At 37.0% G+C, this 24,088-nt stretch overlaps 4 non-coding genes across 4 annotated transcripts; 3 read left to right on the plus strand and 1 right to left on the minus strand.

Moving 5' to 3' along the window:
- Window positions 1-7,815: 7,815 nt before the first annotated feature.
- On the plus strand, window positions 7,816-7,897 carry TRNAS-AGA (transfer RNA serine (anticodon AGA)). The gene has a single exon. It is a non-coding gene; the product is annotated as a tRNA-Ser (tRNA).
- Window positions 7,898-12,793: 4,896 nt separating this feature from the next.
- TRNAS-AGA (transfer RNA serine (anticodon AGA)) lies at window positions 12,794-12,875 on the plus strand. The gene has a single exon. It is a non-coding gene; the product is annotated as a tRNA-Ser (tRNA).
- A 703-nt stretch (window positions 12,876-13,578) lies between these two features.
- On the plus strand, window positions 13,579-13,650 carry TRNAD-GUC (transfer RNA aspartic acid (anticodon GUC)). The gene has a single exon. It is a non-coding gene; the product is annotated as a tRNA-Asp (tRNA).
- A 3,409-nt stretch (window positions 13,651-17,059) lies between these two features.
- Window positions 17,060-17,141, minus strand: TRNAS-UGA (transfer RNA serine (anticodon UGA)). Its single transcript has one exon. It is a non-coding gene; the product is annotated as a tRNA-Ser (tRNA).
- Window positions 17,142-24,088: the final 6,947 nt, after the last annotated feature.

Below are 24,088 nucleotides of genomic sequence, written 5' to 3' on the forward strand. Positions count from 1 at the left end.
TGCTCCCTTATGAATAAGGTTAAAATTAGATGTACACTCAAAACATGATACATACTTTGGACCAATTGCTGAATGGATGAGTATTAAAATCAGTATTTCTGTGAGCCATGTTCAAAGCCAAACTGCTATTTTTTTTCAAATGAAAGAACATCCTTCCAAGATATAGGAATAAATTTGAAATTTTAATTATTACATTTTGTCATCAATTTTTGGTAGTCAAATTTAAAGGTTAACACAATTGTGCAGCACTGTCAGACACTAGATTATTTCTTCAGTAATTCTGTTGCACAGTTGAGTGATCAATGTCCATTCATTTTCACCTAAAACTGAGTCTCATTTGTCTCTATTACTTCCTTTCATCATAGGCAAAATATTCTTTATTTTTTAAAGGAAAAATGATTGATCATGGATAAGAACTATAAAGGCACTGATAAACAATCAATACAAGAAGGGTTTGAAGGGCCACAAGCCTTGAGGGAAGGGAAACACATGAGTTGCACAAGGGCTTGCCCTTGAAGACACATTCTATTTTGCAGCATTTTGGAATAGACTTCAAGTGAAAAGAAGCAGTTGCACTGGACTAAGGAGACACTTGTCAGAGTTTGGGGCTCCCAAAATCCTTAGGACCAGAGGGTCAAAATTCAGGTGATAAGGGAACCACAGAGAAGGAACCTCAAGTTTCCTCAAGTATAAAATATCCTTACATCCTTGGCTGATTTCTAAATTGCACACACACAGGAACATGTTCCAAAACTCTGCAGGAAAAATCAGCTGGAAGGCTCATGATTTGTAGAGATTCAGGAGCTGCATAGCTCTGGAGAAATAGAGGTTAAAGTTCATGCCTCCCAAAGTTGGAGGAAATTTAATAAACACCATCAGCTGTCATTTAAGACTTCAGAAGCATTACCCCTTAGTAGTGACAAACCCAGCTGTAAAGCCCACACAAAAGGAGTAAGGACTATGTCTTCAGAGTAAAGGAAAAGTAACATAGACTGACCATAACAAAAGCTCAATCTTTGTATATTCCAGCAGGACTACCAGAAAACTCTGAATGTTTGGAAAGGAGGAAATATATGTCTATATAATCAATGGATCGAAGAAGAAAACACAATAGAAATTTTTAAATATTTTGAGCTAAATGATAATGAAAACATGCTACATCATAATTTGATGTAGCTAAACCTATTTTTAGAGGAAATGTTTATCTTTAATTGCATGTATTAGAACAAGTGAAGGGTTGAAAGTCAATGATCTAACTTAAGATGCTATAAAAAGCCAGGAACTTAAATGCAAAAAAATAGAAGGAACTATTAAGATAAGCACAGAAATCAATAAATGGAAGGGAGACATACATCAGAGAAAATCAACAAAGTAAAAGGTTGGTTCTTTGAAAAGACTGTTAAAAAAATATACCTTAAACAGGACTAACCAAGAAGAAAAGAGAGTAAGATAAAACACAAAACACCACATCAGGAAGGAAATATATGGCATTCATATGTATTATAAATATATTTTTGAAACAAGAAGGTATTATAAACATCTTTATGTCAATATATGTGAAGCATTTGATTAAATTGATACTTTTTTTGAAAAATATCACAATAGACAAAAAGTAATAAGAAATCTGAATTGTCCTATGCTTATTAGAGAAATTAAATCCACAATTTGAAAAGTTACTCATATAAACTTCCAGGCCTAGATAGATTCTCTTGTGAATTCTTCTATACAAATAAGGATAAAATGAACTGTTTGGGGAAATAAATTTGACAATAGGAGATAAATTACAAGTTCCTTCATAAACACAACTTACCAAAGCAGACACAAAAAGAAATGGAAAGTTTAAATAGCCTGAAGTTCATTAAAGAAATTAAAATCACAATTACCTTCTGTATTAGTTTACCAAGACTGCTATAACTAAATACCACAGAGAGAGTGGCTTAAACAATACAAATTAATTTCCTCACAGTTCTGGAGGCTGGAGTCCAAGATCAAGGTGCTGACAGGTTTGGTTTCTTCTGAAGCCTCTTTTCTTGGCTTGCAGATAATTACCTTCTCGCTTCATCCTCACACAGTCTGTCATCTGTGCGTGCTTATCCCTAGTGTCTCTTTGTGTGTCCAAATTTCCTCCTCTAAGGATACTAGTCAGATTAAATTAGCACCCATCCTAACAGCCTCATTTTAACTTAATCACATCTTTAAAGGCCCTATCTTCAAATACAGTCACGTTTCAAGGTACTCGGGGGTTAAGGACTTCAACATATAAATTTGGGAATGGACACAATTTAGCCTACTACACCTTCTGACAATGTGAACACTATGCAAAAACGACTTCATAAAAATCTTAAAACATTAAGCTAATATCACATACATACTTTTTCAGAAAATAGAGAAAGTAAAAACAATTCCCAACTCTTTTTATGAGGCCAGAATAATCTTCACACTAAAATCTAATAAGGATGCTACTAGAGAGGAAATTACATGTCAAACTTTGTGTTAAACATTCTAGATGCAAAACCGATAAACAAAATTACAGCAATCAGATCCAGCATTATAGAGAGAGAACAGTCAAAATAAAAGATAATGCTTGTTTTAGTAACATGAAATTTATTTTATATATAAAAAATCAATCACTTTAAATTTATTACAAAATGTAAGAGAAAAAACAAATTAGTAGATGCAGGAAAATCATTTGAAAAAGTGCAGTGTCACTCATTAAAAATTTTCAGCAGTCTAGGAATAGAAAGGAAATTTCTTAATCTCATAACACATATATGCAAAGTTCTACATCTAACATCCTAATTATGGTAAATATTTGACACTTTCTCCCAGTTACTGGGAGCAAGACAACCATGACCACTATCACCACTGCAATTCAACATTGTATTGTGGGGTCTTAGGCCATGAAATAAGACAAGACAAAGAATTAGAAGATACTAAGATTGGAAATGAAGAAATAAGACTGTCATCAATTCAGATAATATGATTAAGTGCTTGGAAAATCCCCCCAAATCTATAAATTATTAGAATTAATAATTTAATTAAAAGTAAAAATAACAAGTTTACTGGATACAAAATCCCATATTTAACTATATGATGTATTCATATATACTGGCAAAAATAGACAATTTTTTGTCATTTACAATAGCAGGAGAACTATCAATATCCTAATAATAAATACAATACTAAATGTAATCAAAATGTGCAAGAGTGCTATATTAATAGCTCCAAATCACTGTGCAGAATATTTTTAATAATATCTAAATAGATGAAAAGATATATCATATTCATTAATTGGAGGACTCAGATTTGATGTATTTGAAATAAAATGCTCAAAGAGGACTTCTGATAGAATTGATAAACTGTCTCTAAAATATATGTGCAGGTGGAAAGGACCTAGAATAATCAAGGAAATCTTGCAGAGGAAGAACAAATCTGGAGAACTTCTATTCCTACATAACAAGACTTATTCTAAAGCTATACTGATTAATAAAAGGTATTACTGGCATGAAGATAAACAAAGAGATCATTGGAACAAAATAGATATGCCCATACAAAACCACATACATGAAACAAAATGTCACTGCAATTCAAGGGGGAGAATGATAGATTTTTCAGAAGGTGGTTCTGGGTCAACTGGGTATACAAAGAAAAACCATGTGGACATTGGCCTCTTCGGTAAACTATTCCCTAAACTAATTCAAGATGGATTCAAGACCTAAAAGTGCAAGGTAAAGTAATAAAAGTTACAGAAGAAAATAGGAAATTATCTTCATGAATTTTAGGTTGCTAAGGATTTCCTGTTTAATAATCACAAAAAGCAACAACCATAAAAAGATTGATAAATTGGACTTCTTTAAACTTAAGAACTTCTGTACATCCAAAGACACACTAACAATGTGTAAAGATAGAGTGGGAGATGTTTGTAGTAAATATATCTGACAAAAGATTTATGTCTAGAATATATACAGAACTTCTTAAAATCAATAAGAAAAAAGGAGGACTAGAGGTAGTAAATCAGATGGTGGAAATCTGGGTAGTATCTCTTGGTACAATGGCTGATAAGCTCGTCACTAACAATGAGGGGTCCTCTTTCAAGGACAGTGTCAGTCAGCTTCCTCTCAGTGAAATATAGGCACATTATTTTTAATCCTCTGGGAAGGGCCTCTGGTTTTTTTGACAGAACATTTCAGTTTCAATGTCTGTACAGGGTTTAGTAGATTGCCAGTAATCACCTATTTCTATCTCTTCCAAGTGAGCCTTCCTGTACTACGGAGGTTTGAATGTTAAAACTACATTTTCCTAACTCCCTTGCAGCTAGATGTGATTTAAGCTGTCTCAGAGTTTTCAAATGTGTAAATAAGGCATCTACTTCTGTTGTTTTGTGCTGACAAGCATTGTCATGGACACATTGGGATTTTCTGCAGAGGAATCCAAGGTGAGGGGCATCAGTTGTTTTGCTAATTCACATCTAAGGGATATGGCATACTCCACCCAGAACATGTGGATCTCAAAGTCTGTCCCCAGACCAGCACCAGCAGCAGCATTTGGCAACTTGCCTAGAAATGTAAATTGCTTTCTGACTGTTCTGTGTTTTCTTAGATTCTATTTGGTACCCATTAATCACAGGGCCAAATTAACCACCAGAGCTGTTTACATTTCCTGCTATCCAGAGCCCACATAATGAACCACCTCCTTTATCTAACTCTCACACAACAAGCCAATGTTTCTCCTGCCCTAAATAAGCCCAGGGCCAGGTACTAGATACCCAGGCACAGGGTCTATGCCCCTTAAGTTCACTGGAATTAGTAAAAGTAGCTAATCTTAAACTGTTTACTCTGACCTGCCTTTCTTTTCCTATGGAAATCCCAATGTAGACTGTAGTTTGTGCCTTTCCCTTACTCTTTCCTGCCTCCTAACCAACACTGCTGCTCCCCACTTCCTCACTGTGGCCCTATGTGATTTCTCCTTTCTAGAGGAACTGTTTCTGGGGAAACTGTGAGTAACATTAAAGTTTACTTCAATGATGTCTTTGGCCTCCAACTGTCATCTCCCACTCACCTTTATAAATTAAGACCTGGGCACAAATCCCTGGCTGACTTAATTTCCATCATGATAGATAGGTTTTATACTAAATTTTGAGAGCCACAGCCCTAGAGAGAACACTGCTATTGCAGAGGCCTCCAGATCTCTACACTACAGTTCAGGCAATAGATGCCTGAAATCAACGATTCCAGCAGCAGCATTTTTATTTCCTATTTTCTTCATTGTAGAGACAATAGCAGATGCTCTGGGAGACTATTTCTACAAGGTTGTTACAGGAATCATTTCCTCTGGGTTGGATTAGAGCTGGCACTTTCCTTCATCCCTCTGTGCCAAAAATTCTGTAAGCTTTTGTATTCTTTATTAATCCCCTTTTACTTTGAGACTTTCTGTTTTTAAGTAAAATTTTATTGACACATAATATAATGAAATATTGATACAGAAAAATTCATAAACCATAATTTTACAGCTCAAGAAATTTCCACAAAGTGAACACACTTAGGTAGCTAGCACCCAGAATGAGAAACAGAACCATTCCCCGCATCTCCAGCAGGCTGGAGATCATAGACTTTCTCAGTCGTAACTACTTTTAATACTCACCTTTCTGACTTGTTTTGCCTGTTTCCAACTATATATAAACAGAATCATGAGATATGTATGCCTTTATGTCTGGCATCACTTCGATACTCCGTTTGTGAGATACTCTCAATTTGTGTGTATTTGAAATTCATTTATTCTCATTGCTCTCCTATTCCTTTGTATAAAAAGCAATCATTTATCTTTTCTATTGCTGACAGATTTTGGATTGTTTCCAGTTTGGGACTAAAATGGGTAGAATGATTTTGTTTCATGAAGATGAACTCAGATTCATTTCTTTTATCTGAGCTTATTCTACCATGCTTTTTCTTTTCAGTCCACACATATTAATGGAGAGGAAAATAAACAAGGTTGAAACTTTCAAGGATCTCTGTTTATTTTATTCTAAGTGAAAAAAAGAAAATTGATTAAATTCATTTCACCTTAATCACAGCCATCTTTTTTTTTTTTTTTTTTTTTTTTGGCTGAGATTTTTGAAAACGTAAAACGTTTGTTTTTTCTTCAGTATTTAACTTCCTTCAATCCAGAGTCTCAAAGAAATTTACTTGAAATATTATAGGTTTGTTAAAAATGTGTAGACCAAATAAAAGGGCAGTGATATGACTAATTATAGCAACACATGTATCACAACTTATTTTTTACTTTCAAATTGCAATTAGTTGTGGTATAACTTGCCATGATTTTTTTAAACTTTTTTTTTATTGAGTTATACTCATTTTACAATGTTGTGTCAAATCCCAGTGTACAGCACAATTTTTCAGTTATACATGAACATATATATATATTCATTGTCACATTTTTTTTCGCTGTGAGCTACCATAAGATCTTGTATATATTTCCCTGTGCTATACAGTATAATCTTGTTTATCTATTATGCATTTTGAAATCCCAGTCTGTCCCTTCCCACCCCACCCCACCCCTCGCCTCCCTGGCAACCACAAGTTTGTATTCTATGTCCATGAGTCTATTTCTGTTTTGTATTTATGCTTTGTTTTTGTTTTTTTTTAGATTCCACATATGAGCAATCTCATATGGTATTTTTCTTTCTCTTTCTGGCTTACTTCACTTAGAATGACATTCTCCAGGAACATCCAAGTTGCTGCAAATGAACTTGCCATGATTTTTAAAGAATGTTTGCGAGACTTTCATTTTGATTTTCATTTTGATAGGAAAGACAGTTCGAGTACTAGGCTGCTCAGCTAAATTTGGAATATGACTTCTCTACCCAAAATTCAGCTTTAATATTCATCTCAGAGCAGACACCTTTCCATTAAACCTTGGGGTTTCTTAGAGTTAATTTTATCTCAGGGGAAAAGCAATCCCTCTTCAAGGCGCTCCCCGCTTCACTCTTCTCTTCACCACACTGCTCCCTCCCTCTCCTCCTCATCCCCCTTTGGACTGCACGACAGATCCCTCTGTCTTGGGTTTCTCCTCCTCTTCTTTATCCTCCTCCTTGTCCTTGTCCTTTACCTTCTTCTAAAAATTAGATTAAAACCTTCTAAGCAGGTTAGACAAAATCAGTTTCAGGACTTCGGAAAACACTGACTGAGAAACTAAGGTCGAAATATAAGGAGACAAAACAAACAAACAAACAAACTATTGCGTTGGTTAAATTTAGAAAGAAATAGCCCCTGCGTCGTCCAAGAATCAAACCAGATTATGAGCCTGAAGTTTTAGCAATATCATGGAGAGGGAATACCAAGGCTGCTTTCCTCATCATTTTTCGCGCTGTCCACCTGGGACACAAATCAGCGGAAGCAAATTTCTGCCTGGAACCCAACTCATACAGAGTTCTTCATAGAGGAACCTTGGGCTTCGGGAAGCCCGAACATTCTGGACTAGAACACGGTTAGGTCCTGACTTCCCCTCGGTTTGGGCTAGGTTTGGTGCCAATGGTGGGGATTATAGAACCCCGCAAAGGTCTGCACGGTCCCCCCACCCCCACCCCCAGCAGGCAGCGTCCCGGAGTGTGTTATCTGCAGTTTCCTGGTAAAGCTAACGCTCATGCGGTGAGGGCTCGGTCTCTCATTTCAGTGCTCAAGATTCCCGGGTTGGCCTTCCTTCCTAATTCTCGTTTCACTTCAGCGTTTCCACTAAATTCACCAAGGATACAGGCTTCTACCCATCTGTTTTTAGCCTGCCACGTGGTTCATGTCGCTGCACCTTCATCCCACAGATGTAGTCGTGGCCGAGTGGTTAAGGCGATGGATTAGAAATCCATTGGGGTTTCCCCGCGCAGGTTCGAATCCTGCCGACTACGGGTTGTTTTTCCTTCATTACCTCAACTGATCAGTTTGACAATACGAAGTTACTCAGAAAGAAACAACATTTCTCACTAGGACAGTGCAGACTTCTTGACTAAACTTGTCCTGCTGTGGTGCACGCAGCCCCTGTAGTGTGATGATTTTTTTTTTTTAATTGCCTACATAGGCAAAAAACAAAACAAAACAAAACAAAAACAAAAACAACTCCAAGCTATACTTGGCAGGGTTCCTGTCGTTGAAAACCCCGGATTTTCTACTCCACAGAATTACATTTTGAGAGAACACAAAAAGATATATCTTACTTAGAAAGGTAAACTCCATGAAATCCTTGATTCACTGTTTTGTTTGCAAGGTATCGAACCTGAGAACCATGTATGATTCTAGTAAGCATCGTCACACCAGCAAGCAAACCAATAATGTCTCACTAGATGACCCAGTCCAAAAGTCTATTATACAGGTGAAAAGAGAGGTACTTTCCACTGTGTGCTTTTCCTTTAGTATAATGTGCTTTTCCTTTAGTACATGTGCACATGTCTGTTACCTGCAATACAGGGTTCAGTTCCCAGACAGGATAGTTAAGTCATCTTTCTGAATTTCGTGGCTTTGACAAACTGTTCTTGTTCTTCTATTCAAATATTAAGTTTCTTCTCCTTTTAACTTATTCTTTTCAAGGCAATCAAATATAATGAAAAAGAAGTGAACAGAATAGATCATGTGATAAGTAACACGGAAGGAAAATAGTAGCTCAGCGGTGAAGAAACTTGAAAGATGCCACCTTAGTCAATTGATCATAGTTAGCATTTGGAGTATCAGGACATTCAACATCATGTGCATCTCTATATGATGAACTGCAAAGGACACAATCTCACTTGTGTGGTATTCCTGTTAAAAACGCATAACTTGAATTTAACTCCCAGGAAACATCAACTTGAAACAAATTGAGGGGACATCCTACAAAATATCTGACCTGACTTTTCAAAATGTCAATGAAATAAATGAGTAAGTTTGAGGAACTCTTCCAGATCAAAGGACTAAAGAGACATGACAACTGAATGCAATGTATTTTTCTTCAAATAAAGGATTCACACAGATAGTAAAACATTAATAAGGTCTGTAGATTAAGTAAGAGTTTTAATCCTGATTTTATATTTGTTCCATGGTTAGGAAAGAGAAAGTCTCTGTTTTTAGAAAATACACAGTGAAATATTTAAGGGTAAAGGAACGTCTTGTCTGAAACTTATTCTCAATAGATAAGAAAAAAATTATACATATGTGAATCTGTCTAAGTCCATCTGTCAAGAAAAATAAGGCACATGTGATAAATTGTTAATATGTGGTGAGTCTAGGTAAAGGATTTATTAAAAATTTTTGTATTATCCTTGCACTTTTTATAAATTTGAAATTATGTCAAAATAAAATGTTGAAAGAGGAAAAGAAACCAATAGAACAATAAATGAAGATACATTTATTGAAATAAAACCAAATTCAATTTGAACATTAGATACAACATAAATGATAAGTAAATTATTAAATATAAATTTAGGCCTAATAAAAGAATAGTATGCAAAATTCTATGGTAAGCAAGGAAGTAAACATTATTTTTAATAATGACTGATATTTAGGACATAGGTAAAAGATGGAAGTATTACACAGCAGTATCATGCATGGTTGGAGGGTGTCACTATAATAAAATCATGTTGGGTGTCTAATGATTTTGTATCAGGTGAAAATATAAGAAGTGCATTGTATGGTTGAGGTTTATATCAGCTTTTCTGTGAAGTTATTATCAAAATTCATAATGAAGAAAACACCCTTCTAGGATATAAAAAAACCCTGAAAATTTAATCAACATTTTAATTTACACATTAATTATTACCATTATATTATTTAAATGTTAGTGGTTAAAATATAAAAGAGTGACATTGTACAACAGAATTATTCACTAAATTATTTCTTCAGTCTCTCTACTTCACATTTGAAGTAATAGCTAGATGATCAGTTTCAGCTAAGATTAAATATTGTCTCTGTTTTTTCTTTTCATTACAGACCATATACAAAATGTAAATATATATAACAAGTGGAAATTAAAATTTAAATATTCCATTTGCAGCAAAATCTTAAATGTCTAGGAATAAATCTAACAGAAGATATGCATGAAGCCTACAAAATATTACTGGCAGAAATTAAATGGAGAAAAACACTATGTTTATTTTCCTGAAAGATTCAATTTTGTCAAGATGACAACTATTTCCATATTAATCAATAGATTCAATAAAATCCCAATCAGCCTCCAAATATGTATTTTATGAAAGTTAGCTCAGGGTTTCAAAAACACATTTGGATATGTAGAGCAACTTAAAAAAACAAGAAAATGTTGAAGAAGGTAGCAAAATTGGAGGACTTACACAATACATATATCAAGACATATGTAATTACTTATAAATCTGCAGTAATTAAGACAGTAAACTATTGGTTATTATATATAAGTAAATACCAATACATTGTCTTCTTATCTATGATACCCACTTAGCCAGATTGAATACATTCCCTAGAATTCCCTTTCTGTGTGTTTCTTGTTGGATGGTCCCCAAGAGATATTCTTGAAGGAGATTTGGAGGGAGAAGGTCAAGTAGAAGCCATTTTGTAGTTCACATTACCTCCTCTGCTGACTTACCTTGTCATGAGGCAGCAGTTAGGCCTGCAATCAACTCACTTTCCCCTCTGGATCCTCTTTCTGCCTCCTTCATTTCTGGGCCAAATGTGTGTTTGGCTCCAAATGAAGCTCTAGCTTCTGAAAGACACCTACACCACCAAAGTCAGAAGCAACCAGAGCTGACACAGATTTCAGTCCATCACATGGGGTTCCAGTTCATGCTTGTGGGTTCCAGCTTCTTCTAATCGTTCCCACCTTCCATCCATCTTCCCTTCTTGATGACTTTCCTTCAAGCTTCAGCATTATAGAGACTATTTCTTCAATTCCTACAAATCTCATGTATATTTGGAATGTATATATCCATCCCAGTGGTTCTAATTCTATTATTGAACCCTGGCTGCATTTTTTTTCATGAACTTGTTCCAATTGTTAACTCTCAGTCTTTACAGGAACAAAATTAGTTGCAGCAATGTGTATATTCAAGAAGAGGATCATGTATAAAAAGAATGGATAAACCCTACACAAAGGAAAGGGTGATATTCCACCAAGATTTAAAATCAAACTTGTTGACTTACAATGATCAATGCCAGAAGGACTTCTGTTTTCCACCATGGTGAAGTAACTGGGACGGGACTTACTCTCCCACTTTAAACTAGAAAACTGAATAAAGTATATGCAACAAGGTTCTTCAGACTGTAAGCAACATCAGACAGTGACTAACTTTGAAACTTGGGGGAAGAAAAACAAATGAGAAACAAATGAGAACAACAGCAGAATACATTATTTTCAAGTGCACCTGGAATACTCACCAAGACAGACATAATTTATGCTATAAAAGAATCCCATTAAGTTTAAAAGGATTGAAATCATAGACAATATATTCTCTCGAATGCAACAAAATTAAACCAGAAAGCAGTAACAGGAATTAAGCAAAATACTTCAAAATAATCTATGGACCTAATAATACATCACAAAGGAAATTTAACTTTTTAGCTAAAATAAAATAAAAATAAAATATAACAAAATGCCTTGGATGCCGCTAAAGTTTTGTATAGAGAGCAATGTACAGCAAGGAATGCTTAAATTATAAAAGAACAAAGTTATCAAATCAATTACCTATACTTCCACCTTAAGAAACTAGAAAAAGAGGAAATTAAACTCAAAGTAAGCAGAATGAAAGAAATATTAAAGAGAAGAACAAAAATCAATCAAACAAAACAGGAAAACAGTAAGAAAATCAATGAAATTCATAATCTGGTTCTTTGAATGGTGAGTAGTATCAATTTCTAGCCAGACTTATCAGGAGAAAAAAAATTACAAATTACCAGTATCAGGAAGGAAAGAGGGAACATTTACCCACATTCTACAGACAACAAAAGAATATTGTGAATAAACATAATGCCAATTAATTTGACAAATTAGATAAAATGTATCAATTTCTCAAAAGACACAAAATACTAAAGCTCACTCAATAAGAAATAGTCTGAATTGTCATATACCTATTAAAAATAGAATTTGTAATTAACATTCACACGAAGAAAATCTAGGCCCAGATGGCTTTATTGGTGAATTCTACCAAATGTTGAAAGGAGGAATACCACCACAGCTACATAAACTTTTCCAAAAAATAGAAAAGGAAACACTTTTTTATTGATTTTATGAGGTCAACATTACCCTGATATCTAATCCAGATGACAGTTTGAGAAAAACAAACTACAGACCAATGTTTCTCCATGAAATAGTTGCAAATACTCTTAATAAATTTTAGCAAATTGAATTGAGCAATTATTAAAAAGGATGATATGCCTTGACCAAGTAGGGTTTATTCTTGTGATACAGAGCGATGAGTCGTTCAAAAGCAAGGGGTCAATGGGGGTTGAAAGTTAGGACGTGACCACCTCGGAGTAAGCAAAATTTAGTTCTAGTTGTGGACACTCTGTAGTCCAATCTTAGATCACAGCCTAGTCTCCAGAGCCGGAAGGCTTTCTCTCAGTATTTACTGAAATAACTTGTTTGCCTGAAAAGCCGATGATCATGCAGTGAGGACTCTCATGCCAGTGCTCTCAGTTGCCTAGGTGGTATGAGAGCCTGGCCTTTAAAAAAATTTTTTTTTATTAAATCCTTATATTATCTGAAGGTTTGTGTTCAACTCTCAAAAACCTACTTTCTTGTACACCGGGCAATGTTTACCCTAGTTTGCAATTTTGTCTATAGTTTGAAAAAAACAGTTAAGAGTCGTGTAGTCGTGGCCGAGTGGTTAAGGCGATGGACTAGAAATCCATTGGGGTCTCCCCGCGCAGGTTCGAATCCTGCCGACTACGATGGTTGCCTTTTACCAAGTGAAAATAATTGGGAATTTCTCAGCCGAGAGAAAAAAATTAAAACGGAGCCATGACGTACAAGATCCTTGCCTAACTTGTTCTGCTCTTTGCCCAAGCTGAAATTACACGGCTATGGGGAATGGAAGTTATTACTCCATTACTTTTTTAAAAATTAAAATTAAAACTGGCATAATTAGAGCCTTAATCATTTTGCCGTCAGCTGAGCCGTCACACAGTTCTCTGGGTCACCTTGAGTTTCCCTGCCTTTCAAACCTACTTGAAGCCTATATTTTCAACTTTTTATAGTTTTTTCTTCCCCCACGGACATGAGCCTCGTTTCCTAGGTCGTAGTCTTCGGTCAGTTAGCAGAGAGGTTCCGTGATATCGATAGTTTGACTACTTTGGTAGCCTGGATTCGTTGCTTACAAATCTAGTACGAGAAACACCGTCAAAGAAACTGACGCCACCACTGTCAAAAGAGCAGGTGTCCTGCTGGGCCTCTAGGGCGGAGGTGGGTGGAGCGAGAGGGCCGAGAGAAGGGCTGGAGCGAGACTTGGTTGGTTGAGGAAGAGTCCGAGGAAGTTCAGACTTAGAGCTGCGAAAGATTAATCAACCTAGTAGAACACAAATCTGTAGGCTGAAAGGACGTGGACAGTAGTATTTGTGTTTATCAGATGTCTTAAAGGACGTTTAGCAGGATCCTTCCTCGTTAGTATAGTGGTGAGTATCCCCGCCTGTCACGCGGGAGACCGGGGTTCGATTCCCCGACGGGGAGGTTGTGTCCAATTTTCTGTCTTGTCACCCATTTTGGAATTCCCCGCTATTATCTTGTCCCTTCCTAGAATCAAGTATTACATTCCGTCTTTGTTTAATATGAAAACTGCTGAACTCACTCTCATCAGCAGTCTTGAGTAGTGGACCTCAGATTCTGTGGCAGTTGCTGCGGCTTCTGAATTTTGGAGTGCATTCTGCGATGGCCACTACTGGGCTCTGGGACTGAGAACTGAACTGCACCGGAACCTGTCAGTTCTTCACAACAATCGTACCCTCCTCGGCTTCCGTCACTTCTAGTCCTGGCTGCTCTGATCAGAGAAACATTTCAGCGCAATTCTAAACTGTCAAAGCCACAGCTTCTTTAAGGCCAAGAGGAGAATCAAGGTTTAAGTAACACAGGACTTAGAATGCTCATTGAGAGTTAAAAATATGGTTGTCTGGCAACGGTTTTTCATTTGCATGCAGAAAGAACTACTGGGGCAAAGTGACAAGAATAGGGTCAAAGAGCCCATGTTTGAGTCCTCCATCCTCCGAGACTTCAAACCCTGAAATGATGATACCAACAAAGCTTACGCGGCTGGGGGCTCATTTTTGCTCCATTTAGCTGAGCTGGCTGGTCTGGGCAACTCCAAACAATGCCCCCCGGACGCATATAAAATGTGTGGAGGAAGAAGACAAAGTGATACCAGACTTGAGGGAAGAGAAGATTCCCAAGTTCTAGGGATATGTGAGTGTCAACATTGATGCTTTCAACAAGATCTGAAGCTCCAAGTAATGTGCTTGTGAATGTACATCAGACTTTATAAATTGAAGCTTTCTGAAAGAAAAAAAAAAAAAAAAAAAGAACCCTCAGGGATGGATAAATAAACTAATGGAACAGAAGAATGCATCCTGAACAGACCCACTTACACAGTCACTTGATTTAAAACAAGGGTGACACTGCTGTGCACTAGGGAAAGACAATACTTTTCAATAAATCGAAATTCAATAAATTGGTTGTTCAATTGGCTATTACAGAAATAAATGAATCACAACATACAAAAGACTCAATCAGATGAAATGTATATTTAAACATAAAAGGGAAAGCCATACTTCTGAAAGATAACTTAGGATAATATTTTCATGACTTTGGAGTATACAAGAATTTCTAAAACAGAGCATAAAAAGCAGTCACCACAAAAGAAAAGCTGTATTTATATATTAGACTTCAACATTGGAAACTATTGTTCATTACTAGTCACCAGTAAGCAAGTAGAAGGGAAATCTTAGAGAATATATTTGTATTACATATACCTAATGAAAAACTGGATCCAGAATATAGATTCAGATATAGATGCATTATTATGATTTTGTTAAATTAGCATTTGTTAAGTAGAACACAGGGTGCCAGATGGTGAGTCAGTCAAGTTCAACCACAGACTACAAGAGAATTTAAAATAGGGGAGTTTATTATTGCCAGGAGGAAGTACACTGCACACTTCAAGGGACCACGTGGGGAGGCCTAGGCAGAGTATAGACAGAGTGATAGAACTTGGGGTACATGTCTTATTAGGGCCTGTGGTTGAACTGTTTTGGGGCTCCCAGGCTAAGGCCAGATTGGTCAATTCAAACCAAAAGACAGAGGTTTTGGTAAGCTCCAAAGGGGTCTAATCTAAGAGGTGTAAAAGGGAATGGCCCTGGGAGGCAGGGATGACTGTTGATCACAAGGGCTGTTGGGGAGATCATATCAGGAATTTACATTTGCTTGTGACTCTGTAGGCTGCTATCTAGGGCTTGCATGAGAGGGCTAGTATTAAGTTCAAAGTCCCTGCAGGTCACTTGGCCAAACAAATTGGATGCTAAGGCAGTAATACTATGGAGTAGCTTAGTTAAACTCTCAACGTGTATAGGTACAGATAGATGTGAATAAGAAAAATGAATATGGAAAGGACAGACAATCCATTAGAAAAGTGGTCAAAAGATTTCTACAGGTCATTCACATAAGAGGATATCAAAATAACCAATAAACATACAAAAGGGTGATCTTCTTCATTAGTCATCAGAAAAAGTGAAAAGTAAAACAATTAGATTCCACTACTGTATTAGTCAGAGTTCTCCAGAGGATCAAAACCAATAGGATATGTAACGGAGATTTAGTTGGGTTGGGAAGTCTAAAATCTGCAGAGTGGCCAGCACCTAGGAAGAGCTGATGCTGCAGTTCAAGCCTGAAGGCTGTCTGTTTGTAGGATTCCCTCTTTCAAGGGAGGCCGGTCTTTTATTTTATTAATGCAACTGGATGAGGCCCACCCATATTATGGAAGACAATCTGCTTTACTCAAAGTCCACTAATTTAAATGTTAATCTCATCCAAATATGCCCTCATAGAAGCATCACAGAAACACAGACTAATGGTTGAGCACATATCTGGGCATCATGGCCCAGCAGTTTGATACATAAAACTAACCACCGCAACTATTTACCCGCTAGAAGGGTTAAAATAAAATAACAAAAGACAGATAATACCAAGCATTATCAAGGTTTTGGAGCAAATGGGCTCTCTCATACAGAGCTCCCTTGCTATAGACACAAATTCAGACAAAGTTCAAGCTCAGCTCTGCCACTTACAAGCTGGGTAACCCTGGTCAAATTATTTTACTCCTCTGGGCATCAGTCTCCAGATTAGTAAAATGAGAATAATAGTAGTATTTCTTTCATATGAGTGCTGTGAGGATTATACAAGTTAACATACACAAAGCACTTTAAAGAATATGTATGTAATAAGTCACTGATGAATAGGAATTGATACTAAAATTATTTCTATGTATAAACTACACTAGGCTTGAGTCTGCTAACTGCTGGTTCTAAAATAGTGTTCCCTGTATTACTTGTGAAAAGTGACTTCACAACCAAGTTTAAGAAAGCTAGTGGTTTAGATATTTTACTGTGCAGTGTTGGGCAAATCAATCTTCAGTTTCTTCATCTTTAAAATAACATAGGATTATTTCAGTGATTAAGTGAGATAATGCATGTAATGCCAATCCAGTGCCTGGGACATAGTAAGGGTTCAAAAATGGTAACTATTAGAGTAAATACTGTCTTGTAAATCCTAAATTGCCTAGAGCAGATAGTAACAGTGAAAGCACCTCCACCTCAGAAGAGGATGGAATGTGACACTGATGCTGAGAAAATCCAAGTTGTCATGATTGAGGAAAAGGGAATTGTCTTCCCCAAATCAGGATTAGGTAGTAGACTTAGTCATTCTTTTGAGGCTGAAGTCATTCTTTCAGGCACAACAGTCGATGGAACTGGAGGGCAGGTTGTTTGACCCAAGAGAAATAGGTAACGGAAACGCAACGGGCAAGTGTTTTGATTGTTTTGGTTGACATTGGCGTGAAGTATGCAAAGGAGTCTAGCTTAGGAGAGGTTAAAACCGTAGTCGGCAGGATTCGAACCTGCGCGGGGAAACCCCAATGGATTTCAAGTCCATCGCCTTAACCACTCGGCCACGACTACCTATACAAAGGGTCTACTTGTTAAGGCCTTTGAAAGTACAGTGAGCAGCCCTGCGTTTAGTCCCTATGCATTAAAATACAGTGAAAGCTGTTTTGGTACGTAACTGTCAGGTCTGGGAACAAAGAATTCCCTATGTCCGTTCAGGGCTTCTCACACTTGTGTGAAATAAGTCAACCACAGCAAACTGAAATTCAGCGGAGGAAGATAGAATTCAAAGAACAATTCTTTTTTTTTTTTTTTAACATTTTTTATAGATTTATAATCATTTTACAATGTTGTGTCAAATTCCAGTGTTCAGCACAATTTTTCAGTTATACATGAATATATATATATTCATTGTCACATTTTTTCCTCTGTGAGCTACCATAAGATTTTGTGTATTTATCCCTGTGCTATACAGTATAATCTTGTTTATCTATTCTACAGTTTTGAAATCCCGTCTATCCCTTCCCACTCTCCTCAAAGAACAATTTTGAGATAAAAGATTCGAATTTTCTATGCCCTCGAACGCCACACTAGGGTCATCGTCGACACACCTGTTCACAAGTACTTGTCAGAAACTAGCAGAAAGGGAATTTAGAGCTGAGGGTGGCCCTAGTAGCCTCAGACCTGCAAGTGCCAATGGGACTGAAAACGGACTGGAAGAAGTTTGGGGAATTCAGAAACTGGAGTCAGCCTCATTTGCTTTCAAACACTAAAACAGAAATATCTTCAATGACTTCCAACTGCTTTGCCCTTTCCCTGCCTTAAAAGAACTGTTTGAAACCTTACTTGAGTCGGGGTGCGGGGTGAGGGGGGTGGGAGGGTCCAGGAGCTGAAGAAAAAGATGCTGGGAAGGTCTCCATTCCCTCAGGAAAAGCTCATTCCTCTTCACCTTCCCTAGAGAGGAAAGCACAGCCTGAGGACATTCTCTCTCTTAACACACAAGGTGGTGAATGCCAGACTAAACCTAGCTATATTAATAGAATTGTTTCTGGATTTAGAGACTTAAATAGAACAGGATTCTTTTTTTCTTTTTTTTTTTTTTAAATGGGCTCGGAACAAGATCCTTTTTGCTACTGTAGTACTTCTAAATTCTGCAAGAAAATCTCATGCAAGAGGTTACTCCCTTTCATGTGGTAAATTCATTTTGGATAAAACTCTCCTAGGGGGGTAATCCAAACTAAAGGCAGGGCAATGACAAGAATAGTAGGGTGTCCTAGAGCTAGTAATACCTCACTACCCTTGAACTGGAAGAGTTTAGGATGGAGCCTGAGGACCTGGAATTCTTTGGAGAGGGCTGTGCAGAGAGGTTTCCTGGCAGGAGTCGGGACAGACTGCAGTGAGCTCTGGAGAAGCAGAACCAGAGGATAAATATGTCAACCTCACTCTTCACCTTCCCTCCAGATCCCTTGTGGGTTTTCTCTTGACTTAACTCAACTGGAAGCCAGAGGATAATGGAGCCCATGGATAATGATCATAATGATCAGCCCTCAGCCCAACAGCAAGATGAAGAATGATGGCAAGAGGACCTGGATGTTAAGTGGCACAATGTCTAAGACTGAGGAATCAAGCAATAGTAGGACAGCAATAATAATAACCATTTGTGCTAACCAGGTGTCACATACTGTTCAAAGAGCTCATCAAACTTTCTCATTAACCTCCTGAGGTAGGTGCTTTTTTTGATTCTAGTTTTACAGATGAGGAAACTAAGAGGAACACAGAGAGATTATGTGCCTTGCCCAAAGTCACAGAACTAGCAGCTAAAACAACTGAGTTTAAATCTGAATTCAGCTTAGGGGAGGGTTTGAGACAGGACAATGTGTGTTCATTTTTTAAAAATAGGTTTGTCAATTCATTTAGCTTTTAAAGGTAAGTATTGTGTAATTTGTAATAATAATATTAATAATATGAGAAATAGTTTGGGATATTGGAGTCCAATACTAGATACAATGATGAAGGTTGTGACCTAAAGAGACTTCCTCTCTGATGTTCAGAGTTTGAGAATTAGTCTTCAATGAATGAATGTATATATTGCACTGTTGAGGGATTACATTGCTCCTTTGAACAGAAAAGAATCAGCACTAAACAGTAACCATTAAAAGGTTCTATAACAGAGTATCTCAGTTATAGTATAAAGTTTTCTATTCCTTCCCTTGTTTATTTAGGAAACTTTTTATTATAAATTTGAAACAGTGTTTCAAAAACCCAGCTGAATATGGCACTTGTCCAAGAGTGCTGGAGTCTGGAGGAGAGCAGTGTTTTTTGTCAGATGTTCTCTTGAGCTCTCCACCTCATTTCATGCCATGGATAGCACTTGGAGTAGAAGGTGATTCCTAAAAAAAAAAAGAAAAGAAAAGAAAAAGAAAGTGATTCCTGTAGGCTGTGAATGAGAACCATGCAAACAGTCATGATGAGAATGAAACTTGAGCGTGGAGTGATGAAACAGATAAAAAAATTGTCTCCCACATGAGGGTGCTGGCAGGACATCAACTCCGAATAAACTGCTTCAAAGACACCTAGGACCACTATTACAGCCCAAAGCTACAATTTTTACTCATCTATACATATTCTCACAGTGAAACAACCTGAGGACTGAAAGGGCTTTTGGTTTTTTAAAACTGTTTTGTGTGTGTGTGTGAAAACACATGTAGAAATGTGAATAAGACATAAATGCACACTGCAATGATTCAACACATAGTGAATACCTGTGTGGTCCCACACAAGTTAAGAAATAGACAGAGCTTTGACAGCACCCCAGAAGCTCTCTTCTCTCCCATTCCAATCAAGAGATCACTGAATATGTTTTGGGTTAAAATAGTCATCTTACTATGTGTAGTTTTCTTTCCCTCCAAATATTCTCACTTTGTTCATTATCCTGTCCTTTTTATGTTCTCCTTTTATATCTTGTCTTCTTTTGTATTGATTGAATAGTTCTACACATTATTTTTATTATTTCCTGTCTATTAACTTGAAAGTGGCATACTCTTTCATTATTCTTTTAGTGGTGAACCTACAGATCATAGCATATATTCCTCCCTTTCATTGTCCTTTCCTCCCTTCAACTTTCTGGACTCCAATGAGTGCATGTTAGTTAGACCTGCTAACTTTATCTTCTACGTACTTGTGTATGTCTGTCATTGTACTTTCTATACGTGAAACTAGAACTTTTCTTCTGACTTGTCTTTAAGTTTCATCTGGGAGTAATCTTCTTTTAAATCAATTAAATTCTAGATTTTTATTAGTTAAATTTTCAGTTCTAGACATAACTTTTGATATTTTTTTCAAAACTACCTTTTTTTTACGTCATATTCTTTTCAGTCAGAATTAATCTTTTCTTTTATCTTTTTAAAAATAGTGGACACTTAAATATACAGTAGTGGATTCTTACACTAATAAGAAGGTAAAAAAAGAATTTTAAGACTTGGTTAGAATGTGAACTTAAGTAGATTGCAAGAAATCTTTTTTTTTTCCTTTATGCCACCTAGGGTTAAAGAGGGATAAAGAAGTCCATCAACACTAAGCATTTTACATATGTGGTAAAATATTTAGGACAGGTAAAATTTTTAAATAACTCACAATGAAGATATGATGCCAACTCATGAGTTCAGAGCACAGTGGGGTGGTAGCCCAGGTGTGTCTTTAGCACTTGACTAATTCAGTCCCTCTGAAACCCTCTGAGGTCTTTCCTACCTTATTTCTTAATTTTCAGGCAGCAGTAAGACATTCTGGCTAGAATATAGTTTATGAAATAGTTATGATGCGGCAATAACTAGTGCCTCCATGAGTGGGCAAGGAAAAGCCCAAGGAATCTAGATTTAAGTGACATAGGATTTAGAAAACTCACTGACAGTCATGAAAGAAAATGGCTGTCTGGCATTTACCTTCCATTTACATGCCTACTTTAATGATACATAAAGATCGGAATTTAAGGGATTCCTCTCAGTGGAGAGTGCAGAGTAGGGGCCAAGGAGAAGCTGTAGTAAGACTCCAAATACCCTGTGATAAAAATGAGCCCATTCCTCTCCATTCCTTCTGACCTACTTATGTCTGAGTCAGGTCTCCCCAAATGCTATCAGGAACTTGCACCCCAAGAACCCTCTGAGAACTGGTTTAACTAGTATCTTGCTTCAGTCATGGATGAAAATTTGACCTAATTTACAAGACTAAGATTAATGAAATTTTCAGCCACAATTAAAAGATGATTTTTACTTTAGTAGTAAGATGCTGAATTTCTACTTATAGAATTTGTTTCTTATTTACTTAAAACTATGTTAGATACCTTACATGAGAAAATCAAATGCAGAAGAATCTTAGTCAGGGTCCATGGACTTCAGGTGTTCCATAAACACCTTGAAATAGTTTGCAAAATGATTGTGTATGTATCTAGGGGCACCTTTGTGAGAAGGGGGTTTCATAGATTTTAATTCAACATGATCTGGAATCCAGAGCCAAAAAAAAAAAAAAAGTGATATGAGTCTTTGCTTTAATGATTTCTTTATCTTGAGAAAAGGGGGGAGAAGAATTTTCCAGAGGTATTATGTTTGGGGAAAATAAATAAAATATCCATAAGTGAACGTGAAGACTTCAAACCAGTTTCCACAGACTAACACCAGCAACTTCTCTGACGTGGACACGACCTGAATCTTGCAGAGAACTCACCATTATACTGAGAGTGGAAGCCCAGTTGGAATCTCTAGTGCTCCCTGAACTCACCCATCATGCTCCCTGATGTTCACAGTTCAAACCAGGCACTTGGGACTCTAAAGCAATTTTGTAGCCCTAGCATGAACCGTGGTCTCAGTCCACCATCAAACGTTTCCATAGCTCCTCTTACTTTAACTACAATTTACCATAGACTATGCTCCTATCTTGCATCTTATATATGAAAAAGTGTGGGCCAAGACTCCCTTCTAAACCGTATCTTCAATCTCTGCTCACATTCAAACATCCAGTTTTTATTCTCATTTGAAGAATATGCTGTTGGCCTCCAGTCATCTGTAGTTTCTCCTAACTTTCCCAATGTGGGAGTAATTTTATTCATAGTTTTTAGTCTATCTCATCACTATAAACCAAAAATCTCCAAGGGCAGAGCCAGTGCTAGGTATCCTGCTTATTTCTGCGTCCATAGCGCTGAGCACAGCAGTTGGAATGGCATAAGAATTTCTCCTGTCTAATTCCAAGTCTATATCCTTTTAGGACAGTGGTGGGCTGTGTAGACTCTACCAGTGAGTCTGACGTTGTAGCTCATTAGTTAACAGAGGAGGGAATTGTACTGGGGCATGCTGCAAACCAGAGTTCTGAATTTGCTTTAAAGAAATGATTAAATTTGGTCACATTTTGATTCTTATTCCCATAAGCAATAGTTTCTGCTTAGTTGGGAAGATAGAACAGAGAGTTATCATATATCCCACAGTTTCCCCTATTATTAAAATCTTACATTAATATGATATATTTATTGTCATAAATAAATGAATATTTATATATTATTGTTAATCCAAGTCCAAAAGTCATTCAGATTTCCTTAGTTTTTACCTAAAGTCCCTCTTCTGTGCCAGGATCCTATTCACAATACTGCATTATATTTAATTGTCATTTCTTCTTAGGCACCTCGTGGCTGTGGCAATTTCTCAGACTTTTCCTGTTCGGGATGATCTTGACAGTTTTAAGGAGTACTGTTATGTATATTGTAGAACACATCTCATTTGCAATTTGTCTGATGTTTTTCTCATCATTGGACAGGACTTATGAATTTGGGGGAGGAAGGAAGGTGGAGGAAGATGACCAAGGTAAAGTGACATTTTCATCATTTATTTTACATCAAGGGTATATGTTATCAAAATGGCTTATCACTGCTAATGTTGACTTTGGTCACCTGGCTGAAGCATTTGCCAGGGTTCTTCTTTACTTACTCTTTTCTCCCGTTTCCCATACTGTGCTTTTAGGAAAGCAATCACTATGCAACGCTCACAGTTAAGGAGTGGGAGTTATGCTATTTGAAACTCTTCTGTACAGGAGATTGCCTGAGAGACTGTGGTTCTTTCTACATCAAGGAAGCTGCTGATACCAGGCTGCAGGAATTAATTTGTAGTCTTCATGTTCACTCATAGGCATTTTATTTACTTCCCAAATGTCTCTTCTCCCACATTTATATATTTATTCAATAATTTACTTATGTCAGTGAGGAATCATGGGTATTTATTCTATGCTTTGGGTTATAATCCAATACTATTTTATGTGTGGTTGCTGAAATCGTTCCAGCTTTGACCATTGCAGGCCTATTATTTTACCAAAAGACTAAAAAAAAAAAAAAAAAAAAAAAAGCTTTTTTTTCAGAGAACCCAGATCTTGATATAAGCTCTAGCCCTTAGAAATGCTCATTATAAGTTTGTTGCATGAACCTGATGTCCTTCAATTATTTTGAAAGTGACCATGATTATAGTGTTTCTTGTTCCTAAGGCTTCTGGAAATAACCTTTATTTATCCCACTTGGCATAAGAGTTTCATTCTGTCTTCCCCTGGTAAGTGAGTAGGTCGGGGTCACAGGAAATTGGGTGGGGATGGAGAGGCTAAGATACTTGGAGCTGTTCTGTCTGTCATTCCAACGCCTGTTGCTCTCGTCACAGAGTACGAACCCTGCGGAGAGGGGCCAGTTTTAACCCAGCAGTTACGATGCGGACTTTTCAAGTCGAAAGTATTTCCTCCCATATGTCATACGTGTTTATGTAAGAAAAATTGTCCTGGCTGAATGCCAATACTTCTCCAGCGGTCTTGTTGGTAAGATTCAAATCCCGATTACTAACTGTGTAAAGACCGTTTGCTTTTCTTCTCATCCCTTCGGGTTGACAAGCTGGATCCTTCCGTCTCCTGTCGTTTCTCTACCTTGCTGGGGCGACAATAATCGATCCTGGATAGGTCATGTCCCCTCCTTGACACCAGGAAAAACTTAACGGCTGATGAGTTTGGGA

Source organism: Camelus dromedarius, chromosome 19, assembly GCF_036321535.1.
Source record: "Camelus dromedarius isolate mCamDro1 chromosome 19, mCamDro1.pat, whole genome shotgun sequence".
In the NCBI taxonomy this organism is placed as follows: domain Eukaryota; kingdom Metazoa; phylum Chordata; class Mammalia; order Artiodactyla; family Camelidae; genus Camelus; species Camelus dromedarius.